We start from the raw sequence: 18,306 nt of genomic DNA on the forward strand, positions 1-18,306 counted from the left end.
CACCAACATGCAGCCTGATAGCCAAGCCATAGTAGTTCTGAAGCTTGTCAATAATTGCATTTGTTAGTTTTCCTTTTCCACTAATTCCTTTTGCTTCCTTTTTTAGTTTTATACTTATCAACAACTCAAAATGCCAAGAAGTTATTTACAAATAAACAAAGTATTCACTAAATAATCTACAGAACAAAATTTAATTTATAATAAAAAGTTAGACACACAATGTGTAGTGCAACTATGTGGTTGTGTGACAGTGTGGTTAACATGCTCACTAAGTTCATTTGTTAGCTTTTCCAGACCTTCATGAAAGCAGTTTGAAAAAATAATATTTCACAGACTCAAGTTAATTATACAACTTTTAAGAAAAAGGTGTTTTAGATAAGTGGAAAAAATAAAATAAAATTGTTGCTATGGACGTTGCTAAGAAGATTATTTTGACTATGATCAAATAATCAAGAAATGTTTATTTTTTTGAAAATTTTAATTCAGAATCAGATTCCTCGTTAATTTTTACACTTGAAACATGAAAAACCAAAAATTTAAAAAAAAATTATTTTTTTGCTATTTTGACAGGGGTGAGCCCCCTTAAAACCCTTGCAGACAACAATACTATTTTCAATATTTTTAAAAGAATATTTATTTTTTTATTCAAATCAACAAGCTAATTTTGGTCCAAATAATATTTAGTAAGCTAGAACTCAACTTTATAACATCACCTACAAAGGATCAAGGTGCCCCATATATGGGGCACCTTGATCCTTTTATACAGTTTTTTACAAAATCAATAAAAAGTTGGCAATAAAGCATAATTAAAAACATAGTTCTTTAAATTTCTGCCAATAGATTCACATTTAAAGTTTAGTGAACAAAAATTTTAATCAGAAATTTTAAGAAATGTTTGCAAAAACTGAAAAATCAAAATCGAAAATTAAATATCAGCATTAATTAACAAAACATGAAGAAAAACAATGTAAAACTAAATGAATGAGAAACAGTGACATAAATTTAGCAGCTATTTACAAATACAGACGCTCAGAATAAATTGACCAAGCGTCTGCTACGCACGGGTATCGAACCCCGACACCAAGCGTGCACCACTGCTCAATAGCCCGATCTTTTTCTTCAATGAGAACAGCATGGAAAACGTAAGACAAAAAATTACTCTTGTTCGCAATCATCTTATTTAAATGTTTGACCTTTCGTATTGACAGTTTCAAATCCAGCGGCAGCTGATACATATTTATGTCTATCAAAAATTATTACTATATCTTGATAAAATAATTTACCTTTTTATTTTTTATTATTATTTTACTTATCTAGCTAATGGAAATACTTTTTCTTTGTGCAATGAATACATTTCAATAGTTATTCTAATGTAATTAAATACAACAAGTTATACATGTATCATAATTTTAGTATGAGGCACCTTGATCCTCAGATCAACCAGCCCCGTGTAAGAGAGGTCAAGGAATCCCTATAGGTATACATCATGTAATAATGGCTGTATCACGCTGATAAATATCATTTAACGGCGAAATCATATCATAAAATATACGTCGATAAAATACCTAGTGATTGCAGTTGATATTTTACAAATATTCAACATAGTAATAAAAATATATGAATAATTCTCATGTTTATCAAATTTACTTTTTATCGTGAAAATCAAACTTTTATTTCTTAAAATTCGTAAAATCGATTTTTTGACAAAATAACAACGAAAATAAATAGCCAGAAGTATATCCTGATAGTAACTTATGACGTCACGCAGATATAATTATAAATAGATGATGTAGCGCTAAAAGGTCAAGCTGCCCCACAGATCAAAGAGCCCTCAACTCCCCTATTTTGTGAGCCAACTAGACCAAAAGGTAGAAAGATGTTGAAGGTGTTTTGTAATTACAATTTTATTTTGGATGAACAATCCTACTTTACTTTAGGTCATCCAGTGAAGTAAGTCACCCAGTGAAGAAAGTCACCCAGTGAAGTAAGTCACCCAGTGAAGTAAGTCACCCAGTGAAGTAAGTCACTCAGTGAAGTAAGTCACCCAGTGAAGTAAATCACCCAGTGAAGTATGGTCACCCAGTAAATGTCACCCAGTGAAGTAAGGAGTAGTTTTAAAGCAAATACAGATCACAATTTTAAAGCAAATACAGATCGCGATTTTAAAGCAAATACAGATCGCGATTTCACTTCGAGGAATCAGAAAGTTTTTTATTATTGCCAAAAACTGATTTAGTAGTTTTCCATGGATTTAGGAAATTATATGAGTTTCACAGAAGGTTCAATCTAGATGATCCCATTACAACTTGATGGGATTAAAGTCTAGTGTTTGAGGTGAAATAAGTTAAGCAAAGAGTATTCCATTTAATTAAGCATTCTTTAGTATTTCCTTGAGTTGATACATTCCTGGAACATAAATCTTTGTCCATTTATAAATCTCCTTGGCAATGGAAAATTCAACTCTAAAATGTTATATCCCTCTCTATCTTTAGAGTTTACTCAATTTTAATCAAATCACCAACCGAAAGCTCTCAAAACAACCCTAAATCCTCAAAACAATCCCAAATCCTTCATGCTTGATCATAGTGATGCGTATCATTACCAGGGTTAAACAATTATATATTACAACAGAAACAATTAGCAGCCAATTGTACAAAACCAAAAGTTAAAAATACTTAAAACAAAATATATCAAGGAAATGAGAGTACAAACTAGTTTTTAAGCTAACCTAAATTAATTTATAAAAAATTATTATATTTTAAAATCATCAAGAGTCATCATGGCCACCATCATACATTATAGCCACTTCCAAGAAATTTATGATAAATCAACAGACCTATTATAAACAATGTTTAAAGGCGTCTTGGTTTTAGTGTATTCAAAAACATTATAGACGAACGTGAAAATTTTTTATCCAGCTCTAAAGTAGAAATACAGAATAATTATGAAAAATATATTGTAATAATAATAAATTATTAGATTGCCACATTTATGTAAGTGTGATTTGCAAAAAATGTTCAAATAGGAATTTCACATTATTCATTTGTGTTAAAATGGTACCATGCGGTTTTATGAGTTATTTTGATTTTTTTTTTGTTAACATATTTCAACAACCATATATATCCATTTAATGTTCAGTACCAGTTTAAATTTACTTCTTGTATAATTTTTCACGGTAAACCTACATTTTACGCAGTATTCTCATTATTTTTCATGCTGCTTTCAAATTCGAGGTAAACTTTTGAAAATTAGATCTAAGATCTTCATAAGCTCTAAATTTTTGACAATGGTAGTTTACTATAGTCTCCCATATTTACTTCAATAGAGTCATAAGTATCACCTTCAATTCTTCTACCTCACAAGAACTTAAGACAAACAAAGCAAAAAGGGCATGGATATGATGCATATGCTGTGTTCGGATTTGAATAATATATAGTTGTTATTATTTATAATGCACATCATGTAATTGGCAACTACATTTTTTGTATAAGTAAACTTTTAGATTACTTTGTTCAAAATACCATTTGAAAATAATTTTCATTGTATTTGTTTTGTACATGCTCTTGTTTATTGTTTTACAACTTCCCAGCAAGCACACAACGTTGAAATAAAGTTAATAAACGTTGATCAACGTTATTTCAACGTTGTGTGCTTGCTGGGTTGGCCAGAATGTTAAATAAAGTTTATAAAAAAAACTCCTTTATAAAATGAGAAGAGGTATCTTTTTATTTATAAATACATTGTTTCTGGTGCCCTTGGTCTGACTGTTGCTGACAAGTAGGCACCTTTGCTTAAGCATATTGAACATCGAGTGAATATAAGATCAAAGCTGGTTCATTCCCAGTCAACACGTGTTGATTCCATGATTATTTATTGCACTTGAAGTGCATAAAGGTATTTTAGGGAAATCAATAAATGATAGAAAATTTGGTTTTTTAATTTTATTATCAGAAAAACAAAAATTGGGAAAAAAACTGATTTTCAAAGACCTTAATTCGTTATTTCCTGGAGCATAATTTTGATGCAGTATTTTTAGTGAAAAATGCATCTGGAAAGAACATTTTAAATGGAACCTTTAATTCGACAACTTTCCGACGTCACATCCAACCGCCTCCCTCCCCCGAGATCAATATAGAAGCTATCTCAATAAAGGTAAATTACGATAGATGATAACCTGGAAAACTAAAAAGTTTTTATTTATAAAGTTGGATGGCATCAACTCACACTTAACACTGGTGTATAATGTCCTACCCTAGAATCTCTTCAGCCCAGCTGTGCAATCTCTTATTCAGAAGTGAACGTCTTCACAGCAATAGCCACTTAATGATAGCGTGCATATCACCATAAATAATCTTAATTTAGACTTTATGTTTTATTTTTTGAATATAAATAGCTTGTAAATATAAGTAAAAATTTTTCTTCGATAAAATCAAATGAAAGAGCAGTAAAATCTTAGAAATATAAAGTAATACATAATATATAAATAGATAAATAAAATAATACACAATATATAAATAAATGAATTAAATAATGCATAATATATAAATAGATAAATAAAATAATACACAATATATAAATAAATGAATTAAATAATACATAATATATAAATAGATAAATAAAATAATACACAATATATAAATAAATGAATTAAATAATACATAATATATAAATAGATAAATAAAATAATACACAATATATAAATAAATGAATTAAATAATACATAATATATAAATAAATAAATAAAATAACACATAATAAATAAGTAAATAATACATAACACCATGTAACAACATTTTTGTTTATGTTAATTTTTTAATGTTTCTTACATAATTTTTGTATGCTGATTTCAGTGGTACCATTGGTTTTTCTCTATCATCAAGATTTCCTGAGAAAAAGCATAAAGTATATTTCGGAGTTTTCGTATATGTGTAATGCAATTAAAACATTATATATATATGCTGATTTTAACTATATTCGTGTGTTTATTTTCAGTTTAACTAATTACAACTGTTACATGAAGTGGTGAATATGTCTAGTAGATCCTGCAAGCTTTGTCCTGACTCATTCTGTTATGTTTGTGGTTACTATATTAGTCCAACACAAGCTAAACATAAGATTGTCAGTGGTACAAAATTCTTTACTGCATATCATGCTTATTTTGGCATGGCTATGGGAGATCAGGACAAATCGTGGGCACCACACTACAGTTGTGGTAGCTGCAGATCAACTCTGGAAGGATGGCTGCGTGGAATCCGAAAGTCAATGCCCTTTGCGATTCCGAGAATATGGAGAGAACCGACGAACCATCATGATGACTGCTTTTTCTGCATTGTTGACATTTCAAAGTATAAAAAACCGAAAGATAGGCTGACTCTAGTTTATCCAAGTACACCATCTTCTATTGGACCAGTTCCACACAGTGATGAATTGCCTGTTCCTACTCCACCTCAATCCGAAGAAGCAGCTGCATATCATTCTGAAGTAGACTCACCGGATGAACTCAATGATGACTGTGATTTCAGGGAACCGAATGATTCACCTCATTTCCCTATCCAACAAGAACTTGATGACTTAGTACGAGATTTAGGTCTCACTAAATCAAATGCAGAACTTCTGACATCACGTTTGAAAGAATGGAATTTATTAGATCCAAGCTGCAGAACCTCGAAATACCGAAAAAGACATGAAACATTCGCATACTTTTATGTAGTATCAGAATCACTGTGCTATTGTCATGACGTTCGTGGTCTTTTCAATGACATTGGCATTGTTCACAATCCTGAAGAGTGGAGATTATTCATTGACAGCTCAACAAGAAGTCTAAAGGCAGTTTTGCTCCATAACGGAAACCGATTTCCTTCGATTCCAGTAGCTCATTCCGTTCATCTAAAGGAAGACTATAAGAACGTGAAGTTGTTGCTTGAGAAAATCAACTACGACAGTTACAAGTGGGATGTATGTGGAGACTTTAAGATGCTAGCATTTCTTCTCGGTCTGCAAGGAGGATACACAAAGTACTCGTGTTTTCTTTGTTTATGGGATAGCAGGGCTGCAAACCAGCACTTCACAAGACGTGAGTGGCCAGTGAGAGAACATTTACAGCCTGGTTCGCACAATGTTATTAATCAATCTCTGATACCTGTTGAAAAGATCTTACTACCACCCCTTCACATTAAACTTGGTCTTATCAAACAATTTGTCAAAGCATTAAACCCAGATAGTGCAGCATTCCAGCATATTCGGCAGATGTTTCCAAAGGTGTCAGATGCAAAAATTTCAGCAGGTATATTCGTTGGTCCACAGATTAAAGTTATGTTGGCATGTAAGGAGCTTGAGGACAAAATGTCTGCTGTTGAAAAAGAAGCATGGACTGCATTTAGACATGTTGTTCATAGCTTTTTAGGCAACAATAAGAGTGATAACTACAAAGAGATAGTGGAAAACTTAATTGTACGGTACGCAGATATGAAATGCAGAATGTCAATAAAGCTGCATTACCTGCATTCACAATTGGAATTTTTCAGACCAAATTTGGGTGATGTGAGTGAAGAGCACGGGGAACGTTTCCATCAGGATATTCTTGCAATGGAGAAAAGATACCAGGGCAGATGGGATGCAGCTATGATGGGTGACTACATCTGGTGTTTGATACGCGATGACGAGAAACTTCATAAAAGAAAACCTCGTTCTACTGTTCACTTTTAGTGTTTTTTGAGATTGTGAGAGACTGTTACAATACAATATAATGTAACATGATTGCAAAACGATTTATATTAATTATATGTTTAATTGATTTTTTTTTTTTTTACGACCAAACGATTGATGCAATAAAAAATCCAATGTCATATTCAGACTCAGCATACTCAAATTAATTAAGAAACATCAAAAAACTTTGATAAACAGAAATTTTTTTTTTTTTTGTTACATTGTGTAATTGGTATTATTATGTGATCACCATCGGATCGATGCTTGCCACTGATAACGATAATGAAAATGATAAAAATTATTATAATTACCATTTCTAATTCGGTTTTAGCAGTATCAGTTACCAGTTAAACTAGGTTTTACTAGTACCAGTTATCACGTTTTTTTTTAAGACTAAGAAAAAAAAAAGCACTTTGTAGTCTTTTTTTTTATTATTATTGAACTCATTTTTTCAGTCAAAAATGTGTACTTTTGGTAAGAAAACTTTTAATTTTTTCATAACTTTTTGTTGTTTCTATTAACGGAAAAAGAGGTTTTTTTTTGTATAAATGTGTAACTGTATTTGAACAAGGTGTTGAAAAGGTTTCTCATTAATAAAAACTCCCTTACAGTTCACACTGAAAGTAACTTAATTAAGTGGCAATCGGATCAATTTAATTGTCCGTCTACGACTGACATCTTTTTGTGCTTTAAATCCTGAGCAATCGATGAGGAAAAGGTCAGTTCGTATAGCAGCACGTCATCAGTGTGAACTAATAGATATCATTTTATTATTGCGGTTGAAAATTTGTGGCCTATTTTTAGGAGAGGTTGACAAAAACGTTATAACCTGTCATAACAAGAGGGAAGGGGAAAAGAGAAAGGGATTAATACGGTGAAAAATTGCGTAACAGACATTTAAAATTAGAAGATATTAGCGAACATTTGAAGTTCGAAGATAGCGGAGTAGTTGTCGTCATAACATCATAGTGACAACTGCTCGGTTTTCTTCAAATTTCAAATATCCGCTTTGAACTCAAAAATAAAAATCCGGCTAATCTTCCAAAAATTTAACGAATCGAAGATTTTTGCGGATTTTCAGGGCATTCAAATATCAATTAAATAGATGATTTTTTTTTTTTTATTCAACCATGGATAGAGGTTTACTTAGGGACCGGGGTCAAAACAGTTTGATTGGGTTTCTCGCTCTTTGTACTTTATTTGTTCACACTGAAAAAAAATTAGCAATTTGATGAATAGTTTAATTGAAAAGTTAAAAAATTAAAAAAATAAGAAAATAAATAAACTTTTAAAAACAGTTAAGAAGCAGAAATTAATCTGAAAATCTTTGCAATAGAATTAGTAACCAGTTTAGGTATCAATAGAACAAAGTAAAAAAGTGGATTACATAAGACTCTGCCCACATGCGTAGATAATGTGCGGATGTAAGCGACGAGCGATTTCATCAAGGCTTGAAAGAGATGGAGAATAGATATCATGGCTAATGGGATAGACTACTGTTAGAGTATTCAACGAGAGTGTCTGGGTTTGAAGCACTCAATACGCTTTTGCAAGCGGAAATTTGTTTCATGAATACGCCACACGTCTGTATGTAAAAAATGTGATGTTATTCTGTATTTCATTGTTCATTTTAGTTTAATTGCCTGAGTAACTTATGTTTTGAATCTATTTCACTTACTAATGTGCCCTGAGAAGTCAGTTAATAAATTTTGTTTTTTTTCTATTATCCATTTAATCATAGAACACACGAATATGCTGAAAAATAAAAAGTTGATGTGATAGACAAAAAAGGTAGCCAGATTTGGAATCAGCGCATTAAAATTTAGTATAATAAACAATCCTAAACCTAAATCAGCAAAAATTGTGTTGACCAGTGTATTCAATTAAATATTAAAGCAAAGTAACAAAGTGGTAATCAAATATAACAGCTTTAAAAATTAACATTGATAAACAAAAAACAAAAAAATATATTAGTATGATTTTCTGTTCCTTTAAAAAAAATCAAATACTATCATGGAAATAATGAGAACCGACTAATAATCAATAAAATAGTTTTTTCTACAAATTAAAATTAATTTCAAAAGCAAACTTAAAAAAAAAATGAAGTTTATTTTATCGTTTTCTCTTATCACATCCAAATATTTTAACATAAGATTTCAACAAAATAATAGTTAATCGAAAAAAAATTTCGCTAAGTTATTGCAATACAAAAAAAGTCGATTTCCGGCCATCGTCATCGTCAGGTGTGTTTTTTTTTTCAACACCTTTTTAGAAGTTGTGTTTGGTGGCTGCAAATTTTATCTTTGAATAGTTGCCTTAGCATAAAAGCAACAAATGCTCGTATAAAAACAGATTAGCCATTTATTGCGCAAAGTTGTTAAGACCAAATTAAGATTAAACTTACGTCCAAATCACCTCGTTTTAATTTGATTTGAGAGTAATTGCTGTTATTTTTTAATGTGGATTTTCGCTAATTAAATCCAATATTAAGCCTGTCCCTTTAATTTTTATTACATAGAAAATTTTGGGAAATATATAATCAAAACAATTAGGTAGAAAAATCACAACTCAATTGTTAGTTAGTTTTCTTATTTTAATATTAAATCGAATTTTAAAAATCACAATTTTCAACTGGGAAATAAACAGAACGTTTTCTTTACTTCAATCGTATCGATCTTTTTTCGTTTTTGAAAATATCACAATTTTTTGAACAATAAGAACGCTGAACGATACAAACGAAGTATGTCTCTTGAAGTTTGTCAACAAGCTGTACGCATTGCTCGAATAGGCCTTCGCATACGCCCAGACATCTAACATAAGAATCTTGTTGATGCGGCTTAGTACAAACCAATACAAAAAAACCAATAAGTAGAAAAATTAGGGTAACATTTTTAGAATCCATTGAGTTTTGTGACTGTCTGGAAAAAAAAAAAATTCAAAATTTTAAAAAACTGTAATAAAAGATAAAGGAAGGGCAATTTTATCAAAAAATATTCCAAATTTTTTATACTGTCGAATACTAAAAATTATAGCACCACTAAATAAATCAATAGTTGCAGATAAACTTACGTTTTCTTTATTTCGAACTTCTCTGCCAAATATTAAGGGTTTGTTTTACAAAGTGGTCTGTTTCCGCAGCCTAACCGTCTAATAATATAGGAGAAAAAACAGTTATGATTGGTTCAAAATTTAAGTTACGAAAAAGAGTTTTTAATTGATTGAAAGATAATAAAGCGCATTTTTTTAATCAGAAATTTTTCTATTGCGTTAATCAGACGCGCTTTTCAACTTTTCACATAATTTGTATATTTTTCAAAAGAATTCCGAAATTATTGAAAACTGTTTCCCCCTCTAAACACTAAAAGAACACAAAACATTTGTTTAAGATATGACACTATTGATGGAACAGGCGTAGCTAAGATCTTTTTTTTATATGTTTAAACGTATAAAATCTTTTCGTGGATAACACCGTGAGCAGCGTATTCCTGCGAGCAGCGTGGGCACATTAAAATTAATGTGAGACAGTGATTTTTCTTGATTGAAAAATAACGATTATAGAATTACTCTATAATGTTTGATTATCAAATAATAACCATTTATAAGTAAAGATTTTATATTATTTTACGATTAGCAAAAAGCAGAAAGAGAACACAAGGTTTTATTAAGTAAGGTGATAAGTTTACGTAATAGAAATTTTATTTTTACTTTTATTGTACTCAATTGATCAATTAGGATTATTTTTTGTTTACAATTGATTTTTATTCATTTATTTCGATCAACTTTGATTTCTTTTACTCCTCAACATCTTACGTCAAACTAACTAATAGGTATGCAGGGTACTTTTTTATTTTATTGTATTTTGGAACTTAGTTGAGCGTGAACTAATACGCACGGATGACTCAAAGCACGTTTAAACTCTGTTAGCATTGTAAGTTGATCTATAAATAGCGCCGATGAATAAAATTCAAATTTTTTAAAAAAAAAGATGTTTTCGTATTTATTTTTTCGTTTTATACTCGTTTTTTTTTTTTTTTTTGATTTTTTTTAACTTAATTTCGTTTTTCGTTTTACCGTAGACATGATAACCGAGCAGATGTTACGATGTCTGTAAATAACCTTTTTAAGTTGAAAAATGTCATTAAAAAATTCTGGTTGAAGTTTTTCGACCGCATTTAATGATTTTATAATATTTCAATTAACATTTTCCTATTTAAGGCGAAATAAACTGTCATTTTGAAAGAAAATTAGCGTTTATGTTTTTCCGATTTTAACAAGATGGAAGAACGTCTCACAGATTTATATTGTAAATGGTCCTAGACAATAAAAACAAAGAGAAACAGGAAATTGGCTGGCAGATGCTTATAACAAAGTGTAGACGAGTCAATATTAGAAGAGCTCGTGGAAGGGGCGGGATAACGTTTTTGGAATCTAAAATGTTTAAGTTCATGTATTCTAATTTATTTATAGTAACTTTAGGCCGGGTGAATAAAAATAAGCAATTGCTTTTACTCAGTAATTGGTCAGCTTTACGTGAATAAAAACTTCAGCAGTTTTCCTTATATTTTTATTCACGTTAAGGTAAGCAATTTACTCAGTCGTTGCTCAATTTTACGTCAATAAAAACTTAAGAAAAGTTGTTGATGTTTTTATTCACGTAAAGCTGACCAATTACCGAGTAAAAGCAATTGCTCATTTTTATTCACCCTGCCTTTTAAATATATTGGCCAGAAATAACTATTTCCATTAAAAATAAGATAAAAATGTAGAAACGTTTCTTTCTTAACATTTGTGGATGTATGTAAGAATTGGAATAGTCTCTACTTTTTGTTAAGCTTTTGAACAATTGGAAAACCCGAAAAACATTCTTAATAAAAAAAAATGCTTTTGGAAGATGTATGTTTTTCTACTGTATATGATTAAATATTTATTATGAGTGTTTTGGTGTTTTGGACGGGGGGGGGGATATCGCAAATGAAATTAGAACATATTTTTATAAAATCACATATTGGTAAAGAGTATTCAAGTTTTTAATAGTTTTAAAAAATAAAAATGTAAATTATTATGAAAAAGAAAAGACAAATATTACGAATAGATGAAAACTAATATCAAGCAAGCATATTTATATAAAATTTTGCTCCATAAATATAGAGCTCTATTTCTAATTTGAATTATCAACTAAAAGAAGTCGGCTTCTTTACATCACAAATTCTTATATTTATTTTGAGATTTATGAATTAGTTAAAAAAGAAGAAAATATTTTCTGCTTAGCCACGGCATACAATTAAATATAAAATTTGTTAATCATTAAGAAAAATTATCAAAACTTAACTTTTAAATAGTTCTTAGTAATTACACTATTGTTTGTTAATTCACATGCCGTCTGTCTTACGTAAAAACCATAATTGTTGAGACAAGCAAACATTTAAAACAGCAATTGTTATTGTTTCTCCAAAGGAAAAGTTTATTTGCTGCAATGACGTAAAAACGATATTTTTTTGTTTTATAAATAGATTTGGTTTGTCTCTGTTCGTTTTACCAGATGAATGTAATTAATCTGAGGTGTTTAAAAAAGGTTTGATGAAACTGTGAAAAATTGTTTCATTTGCTGTCAGACAATTTAGTTAAATTTCGCATCTTCAAAATATCAAAAACGCCCTTTTTTTTTACAGTATGCAGAGGATTTCAATTTGTTGTTCTAAAAAATTAATTTTGAAGAATTTTCTTCTAAACGGTTTTTTACTTTGAGCTAAACACGAAATGAATGGTTTTGAAATCGGAGTAAATTAACAGAAATAAACATTTAAGTCTTTCAGACAGAACTTAAGTCTTTCAGCTTAATTCAGTTGAGTCTATTACCACTAATAAAAACGTTTGAATTATGAACTTCGCTCATGGAAAACTTTATGTGAATGGAAAATTTCAATTGGCGAAGCTTGTAATTATGACATTTTTAGTCTCTTGTAACTGACAATTCGTGAAGCTAAGAACTGTTATAGCCCCAAAGAGAAAGGAGAATGATTTTATGCAACTTATTATAATTGATAAAACATAATGTCCTGGTGGTTCTGGAAGAATCGCTCTCTGGAAACCTACCCTCCTGATGATTGAATCCTAGTGAATTGCCACTTGAAGATCGCTCTGCAGTGAATTATCCACAGGTGAAATTGCATCGTGGAAAAGTTTCCATCAAAAGTATTTCTCTTTGCTCGGATTTCTTTAATCAAGTTGATTTTTTTTAATGAAGTTGTCTACTATTGTTTGTTTCAGACCTGTAGTCAGCAAAATTACTTATGAAATGCTAGCTCAAAGAAATTATTTCCAGGGTGATGTTGTTCTTTTTTTAAGCATCTACAATTTTCTCGCACTATTGAATTCGCAAAATGAAGAAAAAATTGTCTTTAAATGTATGATAAAAAACAGCGAAATGATGAATTTTCAGAAGAAAAGTTTTCTAGGTATTTTTAGAGATGCTCTTTTTTTTTGGAATATCCTTCTCGAAAAATATGTGTCAACTGACATTCTCTGTAATTTTTTCAATGATTCAAGTAGACCATAACAGAGAAAAGATGCTACTCATGTAGAGCCATAGCTTCCTAACAGCTACCGTTATTGATGTAAATACTTTGGACGGAAAAGTTTTATGCAATATGTTAAGGTCACGGAAAACATAATTATCACCTTCGAGGACTGCACTGTCATCAATATGCCGAGTTATAAATGTTTCGTGCTACATTCTAACCAATGGAGCAGATTGGAGAAATTTCTCCGATTTCGCCTTTAGTTCATTGAAGATGCTGTAGAAGGAAGCGGGGACCTGTAAACCTGATTTGCTTCATTAGCGTTTTAATTGCTATGTCAAATTCTCTTTTCCTATTTTTTTCCCTTTTTTAAGTTTTGGTGTGTTGGTTTAGTATATGAAGAAGTTAATTATAAGTAAAATTAATATTGAAAAAATCAAGTAGTAAAAACTGTAAAAAGTTTCTAAAAAAATTTTAATTCTTAACTTTTTTGCGTACTTAACTAATTTGTGTACATTTAAATCTAAAAGTTGGCCGAAATCCTTGCAACAGCTCCAAAGAAAAACCAAAAGCATAATCACTGAAAAAAATAATCCAAAAACATTCCCCAACTAAAGTATCCTTAATTATTGTCAAAAAAATCTATCGACTTGAAGGTCATGAAGACAATTGCCCCCCCCCCCTGCAACTTTATTGCAAAAAAAAATTTGATGCACAATAAAATTGTCCGGATATTTATCACTAACATTTATTTGTGTACACTCGTATTCCTGTATTGAAAGGATAATTTTCGGGGTAAGACAAGGCAAGAATATATTGAGGTGCATATGGTGTTTTCGCTTGAAATGGGGTAAAGTTGATTTAAAGCATATTTTTCTCTGTTCATTTTTTTTAAATTCTTTTGGTTAATGCAAATATTTCAATTAATAGTCTGCTCAAATCAAATAATTATTTAATTCAACAATTTCACAATAAGTAAAATATAGATATTAAGTACTTTTTCTTTCTTTTAATAAAAACATATTTTTTACCTTTTAATCTTTTTATACTGATCCTTCTCACAACTTTCGATTTTTTAAACGGTGTTTTTTAAAGTCAGTCGACTTCCTCCTTTGTCTTAATTTCTCCTTGTCACTGGAAATAAATGATTTCTTCTTTTTCTCTGAGTTTTTATATGTTTTGAATGGTCGCCGGATTTTGTTTTGCTACAGGTTGTTTTACGCTTGTTTTAATTAATTTATAGAGAAACAGTCTGATTGGTTCTATGGGTGATTCATTCTGTTTAGGCCTTTTTCGTCATTAGGTATGAATATGTCTAACGGACAGTTAGTCAGATGTAGCTACTTTAGTAGAATAAGGCGAGTCAAACTATTCCAGTCAAACAGCTCCAAAAAACAATTTGTTAAATAATTCATTTTTTAAAGATTGAAACAGCAGGTTGCTAAATTTATAATATTCATACCAGCAGCGACATTACGCGCACACGCATTCATTGATTTTAGTCAACAAAAAAACAACACGAAATGTTGATTTATAACAACAAGTCCTTCTGTATGAATCAAAAGGTTAACTTTAAATATTTTGTTTACTATTTAACAGTCCATTTCAAACATTTTGAGAATTTATGTAACCAGCATTTAAAAAACGGGAACGTCATCAAGTAAAGTATTTTTTTAACCGAAAATTTTAATTGAACCACATTGTTTTTATACAGAAGATAGAAGTAAAAAGAAGAATGATAAAGTTTACAAAATGCCTCATCTTCAAGATGAGCATGTTCTATTTATTTTGCAGAGACCATATTATTTAGAATTTAAGCGTTCCATCTCTCTGGTCCCTAAAATATTCATGCTAATTTAATGTTGTTTTAAAAAATTGGAGCAATTTTTTTGTTAATATAATTTTGTAAACAATTTTTTTTTGTTGATATAAATTATTTATATTTATCAAACCACTAAGTGGTTTGATTAATATAAATAATTAATAATAAAAAAAATCGATAAATATTTATATAAATAAGTAATAATAATAATCGATAAATGTAGACCCTTTCAATAATGCTGCATTTATCATTTTATTAAATAATTAAGAGATGGGAATCATAGTTGTAAACAAAAACATTCCATGGGAATGGTAACGAGTGTAAAAAAATCTTGTCAGTTGAAATGATATATTATATATACTAGATGTCAAACTTCGATCCGAAAAGTGAAGCCGTGGAAGCCATTTCTAATTTGGGCAAAAACATGCATTTTTAACTTTTATTTCGCATGTCGGATAAAGCTTTTGCCCTTATTACAAATGGCGGATTCAATTTGTAAACAAAAAAAACGGCTTCACTTTTCATCCAATAAAATCCCGCAAGTTAGACATCTAGTATATGTAATATATCATTGGTCAGTTGTGCATAACTTTTGAATCTTTCCGTACAAAATTTTCTAAAAATTTTCTAAAAAGAAATTCGAAGCAAAAGTCCAAAATTGATTTTTGATTAAATTACATATAAATTTATCTTCATAAATGACGATAAAGGTTTTAGGTTTTAGATTTTTTAAATCGGAGTTATGAATTCATTTTACTGAGCGGGAAAGACAAGAACAGAGGCAACTCCAATAGACTTTATGATCACAAGATCTTGTTTTGAACTAATCTATTCAACTTGGTTAAACAGGCTGCCTTTAAATATTAGATTGCTCTTCCTTTTTTTGTTTCAGCAAGAGGACGTTTCTCGTTATGCTTAAGATGTCCAATCAAACAGCTGCAGTCTTGGCCAGGCTCTGTTCTGAAACGAATCGTCTTAAAATCAAACAACTCAAATGCACGACATGTTTTCTTAAAGTTCACCGGTATGACTCTTAAATAACTATAAATTAAATTTATGCTGTTAGCTTGAAAAGCAGTGAGTACGCATGAGCAATTTTGAAGGCAAAATATACAAGCATTTTTTCACTAAAAAATTAGTTAAAGGAAAATGTAAATAAATAATCATTCTTAAATCTTAAAACAACGATCTTCCATAATTACAACAAAGAAAATCAATAAGAAAAACATTTACTGAAAAAAAAAATATTCGTATATAAAAATCAAGTGCTAAATTGAGAAAATGTGATTTAAAAAATATTCAGCTTTTCAATTTCAATTTATATAGTTTTTTTAATAATATATATACTTAATCAAATATGAAACATATACTAATGAAAATAAATATCTTGGCAATTTTTCGTTTCTATTTCACTCTACTTTATCTGTAAATTGTACTTTTAATAATAGTGATTTTTCATATTTTTTATGTATTTTTCTATGGTTTATATTCTTGATTTGGAGAGGAAAAAATATTGGATTGTTTTTCCCAACATCAAGGCTTTTCTTTGAAAGATTATGATTTCCAGTGGACAATCACATCTTCGCCAGGGTCATCATTATAAGAGTACGTGTTTACATTGAATTTTGTTAGCATTGTTTTAGGGACCTTGAAAACTTTGCAACTTCGAACAATGTAATCTTTAGATCGAATGTAAAAATCTTTAGATCGGATGTAAAGAGGTATTTTTCATTAAAAATCATGAGAAGTAAAAATTATTATCAACTTTTTTTCCAAAGTAAAGATTTTTTCAAGAATTTACATTCTTCTGTATCAAAATGCCAAAATAATGCCAAAATGCCCTAAAATGTCATTGGCTCACCATGTTAGAGGTAGTTTTCTCGAGTCAGCTCAACTATTTTGACTATCCATTGGTGATTGCAACATGTGCTAAAGTTATCAATCCAGTACCAGAGTCGAAAAGATACAGGAAAAATTTCTTAATGCTGAACTCCAACATACCTCTACGAAAGTTCTTACCTTAAACACTTCAAGTAAGTAAATATTATTTTAGGTGTTACGGTCCCTTGTTGTTGGCACCTAATTTTGGTGAAAATTTTTTTCAGCTTTCAGAACTATTGCTAAAAGGATTGTCGTCACAAATGAAACAGCCGTCACAAATGTTGTAAACAGCATGAAGTCTGATATGCTAAATGTTCTTTGATTTGCGTGCTATTCTTAGATTTAAAAAGATTTCTTCAAAAGATTAATAGCGAAGTGGATGTTTAACTGGCCTTTAAGCTAGCATCAAGAAAGAATCCTAGAAGTTATATTTTTTGAAGTTAATAATTTTTTTCAAAATTGTTGTACAATACATCAGCTTACAATTACGCCGGTAGATTTTGATATTAAAAAACACACGTTGAAATGATAGATCTCACAAACATGTGACTTCTCTGGTCAAACTGTTATAATTTAATATGTTGTGATTTGTATTTACCTCACAACTACCACGTTGACATGTGAAACACAGCAAGCAGTCAGCTCAACTAAATTGCTGAGCTTATGCTTTTTCACAACTTTGTAAAGGTTCTGTGTTGAGAAAGACGGAAGAGTGATAGAAGAGCGTCAATGCACGCCTAAAAATAAATAACGAGGCGGTAGCACTAGGTTTATTGGAGAAAATCGCATGATAATTGAACGAAGTCTTTAATGACACAGTTGATATAAAAAATTAAAACCTTTAAAACACCTAAATTGCCAAACCACAGAGAATATTTTATAAGTATAGCTGCGCCACTAATAAAGCGAAAATAAAATTCTTTTTTTTAGAAAATTTCTAAATTTAAACAGATTTAGTAAAATAGAATGAATCTTTTTAAGGTTTGAGTTTTTTTCAGGTTTGAGGAACCAAAAACTCACCAGGATAATTCTCCTCCTCATATTTGGCTCGTTAGGTCTTTTTTGTCTAGCAATGCTTTAAAAAAAGGTTCTAACAGGGCCAGCAACATTGTCAATTACCAAAGACATAACTATGATACCAAAGTTGCTTAACAGCTTCTTTCGTTCAACAGTGTAACGAAAAGACCAGAAGAAAGAGGGACATGGCTCACCTGACGAGAGCCTGGATTTGGTTGACGCAATTTCGTGTAAATGCAACCAAGCAAGTTTTAATTCACTACATTAGTTCAAATTAATAAAATATTTTGAAGTTATTTAAATATGTTTAGTTTTTATATTCATCAGGTCTTTGAATTCGGTTCAGTTGGTTAGTTAATGTTA

General features: G+C 30.1%; 1 long non-coding RNA gene across 13 annotated transcripts; it reads left to right on the top strand.

The window, feature by feature from the left end:
* The first annotated feature begins 8,178 nt into the window (after positions 1 to 8,178).
* LOC149890042 (uncharacterized) lies at positions 8,179 to 18,173 on the top strand. 13 transcript variants are annotated; one of them, XR_016451954.1, is made up of 5 exons: positions 10,382 to 14,788; positions 15,938 to 16,069; positions 16,548 to 16,650; positions 16,752 to 17,078; positions 17,151 to 18,173. It is a non-coding gene; the product is annotated as an uncharacterized LOC149890042 (long non-coding RNA). The 13 variants fall into 13 exon arrangements; XR_016451944.1 differs by adding an exon at positions 10,064 to 10,375 and having other exon boundaries at positions 10,576 to 14,788; positions 15,938 to 17,078; XR_016451943.1 differs by adding an exon at positions 10,064 to 10,370 and having other exon boundaries at positions 10,576 to 14,788; positions 15,938 to 17,078.
* Positions 18,174 to 18,306: the final 133 nt, after the last annotated feature.

This window comes from Hydra viridissima, unplaced genomic scaffold (assembly GCF_058129835.1).
Source record: "Hydra viridissima isolate aposymbiotic clone 2 unplaced genomic scaffold, HvirCarnegie_v1 scaffold_4, whole genome shotgun sequence".
Lineage (NCBI taxonomy): Eukaryota > Metazoa > Cnidaria > Hydrozoa > Anthoathecata > Hydridae > Hydra > Hydra viridissima.